Raw genomic sequence first — 5,540 nt, 5'->3', positions numbered from 1 at the left:
ATTTCTCCAGTTGTGAAAAATGAGACTCTTTAGTAATTGTTGATTTATACTAAAATTATATCCTTTTAGGGATGCACAATTCTATACTTGTATTTCCTTATTTCTACAATATCAGCTAAAGATGTTAAGAAAATTTTCAGCAAATGTCAAAAGCAATTACCCATTTTCTACATTTAAATGATTTTTTTCCACCTAGGTCCCAAATACTTCAAGGGATGGGGTATACATAAGAAACTTACTACAATCTTTATATTTGTCAAGATGTTTTTGTAAATATTTTGCTGTTATCTAAGGTACACACTTTGGACAAATGCTACTCCACATTTGCTACAGATATGAGGTCAGAAATTTAAAAATGTCGGAAATTTGAATACAGTCTTGAACACATTCTTTGGGTTTCTATATGCTAAAAATCCTCCAGTGTTTTAAAAATATTTGATCAATGGCCAAAAGCTTTGCAAAAATTTTTCTGCATGTCCGCTCACTCATATGAATTCTGAGGTGCTGAGTAGGGTGTGAACAACTATTGGAGACTCTGTCACCTATTTTACATTCATATAAGTTCTGTGCTATCATGTCTCTGGTTTGAAATAGTGTTGAACTACTGTGAAATAAGGGTTGATTCATCCTTAAAGACACTGATGCAATGTTTTCATTGTAAAACTTCTCTCCAGTGTAAAATCTATAATGTTTAGTAAGATGTGATCTTCAATATTAAAAGCTTTGCCATTCTTCACATTTTTAGGACTTCTCTCTAGTATGGGTTCTCTGGTGTTGAGTAAGTGATGATTGTTGATTAAAATCTTTGCCGCATTCTCTACATTTGTAGGGCTTCTCTCCAGTGTGGATTCTCAGGTGCTGAGTAAGTACTATTTTTTGATTAAAACTTTTGTCACATTCTTTACATTTGTAGGGTTTCTCTCCAGTGTGGATTCGCTGGTGCTGAGTAAGTGATGACTTTTGACTGAAACTCTTGCCACACAATGTACATTTGTAGGGTTTCTCTCCAGTATGAATCCTGTTGTGGCAATAGAGATGTGAGTTTCTATTAAAACTCTTGCCACACACTTTACATTTGTAGGGCTTCTCTCCAGTATGAATCCTTTTGTGACAATTATGCTGTGAGATGTTATTAAAAGCTTTGCCACACTCTTTACATTTATAGGGCGTCTCTCCAGTGTGGATTCGCTGGTGCTCAGTGATGATTTTTGACTAAAACTCTTGCCACACACTTTACATTTGTAGGGCTTCTCTCCAGTATGAATCCTGTTGTGGCAATCAAGATTTGAGATTCTATTAAAACTCATGCCACACACTTTACATTTGTAGGGCTTCTTTCCAATTTGAATTCTCTGGTAATTTTTAGGGCTTGGTTTTTGACTGAAACCTTTGCAAAATTGTTTACATATGTAGGGCATCACTCCAGGGTGTGTCCACTGGTGACAAATAAGATTTGAGCTTTTATTAGAATTTTTGTCACATTCTTTGCATTTGCATGGCATATCTTCTGTATGAACACTGTGATGTTGAGTAAAGTTCTTGAGTGCATTGCATTCTTCACATTGGTAGGTCTTCTCTGCAGAATAAATTTTTTGGTGTTCAGTAAGGGTTGAAAAACTTTTTAAGGCTTTCCCACACTTTTTACATTTACAGGTCTCTCCTTCAGTCTAAATCCTCTGATACTTAACAACTTGTAACTTTTCACTAAAAGTTTTTTCACATTCTTTAAATTTTTAGAATTTATCACTGTCATAGTATCTGCTGTGTTTAAAAATATATATCAAAGCATTTGCTTGCTCAATATCTTCTATACTTATAGGGCTGTCTTTCTCTATAAATTCTCCTGTATTAAGATAGCTCTGCACTGTGGTTAAGAGCCTTTTCACATATCTACACTTTCAGGTTTTTGTCTTGGCTATGAATATTTTAATGAATACTAGTTTTTGATCACTGAAACAAGACTTTCCTACATTTTTCATCTTGGTTAATTTTCTTTAGAAAAGGACTAGGAGTTCTCTATAGTCATAATTGTTATCACCAATGTAAATATACTTGTCATTACTCAGGGTAGAGACATGGCTTATTGTGTTGCTTATAGCATTATCTATATAGTGCACTTTCCAGAAATCTGTATCAGTATTGTCAATGAACAATAGTGGGGAAGTAGAAACTTTTCTACAATTTTTAATATTGTCCATTTGGGAACAAGGAGAAATTAATCTTTTGTTTCAGAAAAATGGACATTTTATAAAGAAACTCCCAAAAGGTTCACTTTGAGAAATATCTTTTCTGTGCCAATGTTTGACTGGAATTTTAACTCAGTGCTACTTTTTTAATTGGCCAAGTTAAAACTGATGCATGGACTAGATTTCGAATTTTCCACATTGCCTTCCAGTTAAAAAATCGCTATGGATTTATTCTTAAAATACATATAAAACTCCTCAAAATAATTGGAATACATTGAATTTTTGTTTCAGATATTAATTTTCTCTGATGTCTTTTGACCATAAAATTTTTATCATAAATAGGGTCTACTGATTGATTTTGTCTATTATAATACAATTTTTGAACTTTACTCTCACCTATATTTTCCCATTGTTTTCTTGGTTGTAAATAGTCAAAGTCACACTTTCCATATCTTCCCTCTCTCTCTTTTATTCCCTGCTCTGGTAAAATTTGTCGAGGATGATGAGAAGTCATGGCTGTAATAAATAAATATAACAAACATGTTTACTTACTGTACTGGGCTGAGTATATTTTGCAGACCTAAGAAATTACACCAAAAAATAACATCAGCAGGGGAGTGGATTATTAAATCCAAGTCTATCATTAATGTAGAAATATATAAATCAAATAAAAATACACACAGAAAATTACTTTGAAAATTTTCCTAATCATCTTTGTGTTCACAGTATCCAAGATGAGTACATTACTATGGAGAGTAACATAGTAGAGAAAAATACATTGTGTTACACAAAGATTTTCCTCCTTTAGAATATATTTTCAAAATCTACCAACTTTCTTCGGTTTTATTAAAATATAAAAATATGAAACATGTGAATATTTAGGGACTGTTCAAAAAGGAGTTCCTGCTTACCAACAGAAAAAAATGACTAAATCAACTGTAAGCAAAATTATGAATTACTCAAAGGGAATAGTCAATTATCATTTAAAAGAAGTTTACTGAACTAAACCAACACACAAAAAACAGAATAAAAATTAGTCAAGAATTGTTACTAGTAATAAGCAGAAAATGTATGTGTAAAGACTTTCTTTATAAAATGTCTGAAAGAGTCAAGGGTGGTTGTACATAGCAACATAGGAGGTTGAGCTAGAGGATCAAAATATGAAGACCGGACAAAATAAAATATGCAAAGCACTAAATCGCCCTTAAGTTCTCTTTTTAATACTAATAAACGCATCTGAGAAAATAGGAAAAATGAAACATCCAAGCAGCTCAGTTTTCTCCAAGTTGTAAAAACTCAAAGTAGGTTTCAATCCAAGTTTAAAAACTCAGAATACTGAGAGCATCCAAGAGAAAAATATGGCTCACCTAGAAATGTGTAACTATATAATTGTGAAATCCTTAGTCAAATCTTCACAACACAGGAAGGAATTTGAGTCTATCTATATTCAAGGGGTGAAAGAATAAATTTATCAACCAGGACATTATATTCACAGCTACTACCTTTCAGAAGAGAAGGAAAATGAAGACTTTAAACATATAAAAATACACACACTATTCATCAACACTGGATCTTTTCTCCAAAAATACTAAAGGTGATCCTTCATAATAAAATGTAAGTGCACAACATCATAAGTCATATGAAATTTTAAACATTTCTTGGCAAAAACAATTCTATTTTATTGTAATGACAGGTCTCCAAACATGTAATTTTGCAATAGAATTTGAAAGAAAAAAGCATAACAACAATACTGTCAATAGGCATATATACCTGTAACAATAATATAATTTTAAAAGGACACATAAATATATTCAGTTTTTTAATAAAGTGAAGTCAAGTTGGTATTCATACAAAGTATGAGTAGGGGATTCTTTATTTTTAGAGTTCTTTGTTGGCAAATGCTAGATTACAAAATTCTGATCAAAACAAAACTTGGATATCTGAATTAACTCTAAATATTGCAACTGTAGATACTCCACAGGATACTCTAAATCTAAGAAAACACACATACTGAAAGCAAAAGGATATAATAATGACACATACAAAAGTGATCGAACAAAACCTGGGCTGTCTAAATTATAGTACACAAAACATAGTTTAAGACAGTCATATGACATAGAAGATGTTTTAAATTTAAAAAAAAATTGAAAAGAGGCAAAAGAGAGAAAAGGACCCTCTCCCTAGGTTCTGAATTAAGAGTAAATACATTTGTTACTTACTTCATAGTTCCCAAACACACAAAGAAAACACTGAGAGGTTTGAATGAAAACAAAGAATCACTGTGATACTAAGAGACATCAATCCCCACTTACTGAAAAGGGAAATACAGTGAAGCAAAATGGTAATTGCAAAGCATAAGACTTTGAAAATATTTTGAAACTACTATAGATTTATAGAATTTATAGTAGGGGCAGAGCAGAGCCGCCGCTCGCACCCGAGACAGGCCCAGAGGCCGCCGGCATGGTAGTCACGTCACCCCAATTGGAGTAGGGGCAGAGCAGAGCGGCCGCCCGCACCCTGAACAGACCCAGTGGCCCGCTGGCATGGTAGTCACGTCACATCAATTGGAGTAGGGGTAGAGCAAAAATTTGAATCAATCAATCACTCCTGGCAATACCTGAATTCTGTTATTTACATTGTTTCATCCCAAAATTAGGTCTATGGTATGGGGGTAATGGCCCACGAGTCACCACAAATGTAGTGACTGGTCAGAGCCACCTGCTTCAGGACTGGAAGATGTGGTCATTCAGTGTGGCTCCCCACAACATATCTTATTGTTAGGCTGAAAATTTTAAAATGCAGGAGCTCCCAATGACTCCCAAATTACAATGTGCACTTTCTGTAGAAAAAATTAAAATTACTCCTCAGAACTAATTTATCATGCGTGAAATTACATGGAATGAATACAAGAGGAAAGGTAGAGGCATGACCCCTGGAAGAAAAGAGAATGACCATGATACGTCCATATCTGAAACCATAAATCAAGGATCACAGAAACATCATTACCATTACCTTGGTTTTCTTATACCTAAAACTGATCATTAGATTGTGACATTTACATATTCCAGTCAACTTAAATCAACATGTGTAGAATTTTTTTTGAGCCAAAGCACTAACACATGAAAAAATATAGGCTAATCATGTGCTTCAACTTTTGAACAGGTTTGTACATCGTTAGCGGCTTATCTGAATAAGAATTTTGTTTTTCTCAGTGTGTGGAGAAAAACGAAAAAAGGGACAGATTTAGTTTATATTGTCTTGTAAACAGTCTATTATATAGAAGTTTGGGAAGTCTATGCTATATCCTGTCTACCCTGTCATCCCAAGTGTATAATTACCATTATGTATTATAAA

This window comes from Spermophilus citellus, assembly GCF_964194105.1.
Source record: "Spermophilus citellus genome assembly, contig: SCAFFOLD_275, whole genome shotgun sequence".
Lineage (NCBI taxonomy): Eukaryota > Metazoa > Chordata > Mammalia > Rodentia > Sciuridae > Spermophilus > Spermophilus citellus.
This window is presented reverse-complemented; position numbering follows the sequence as displayed.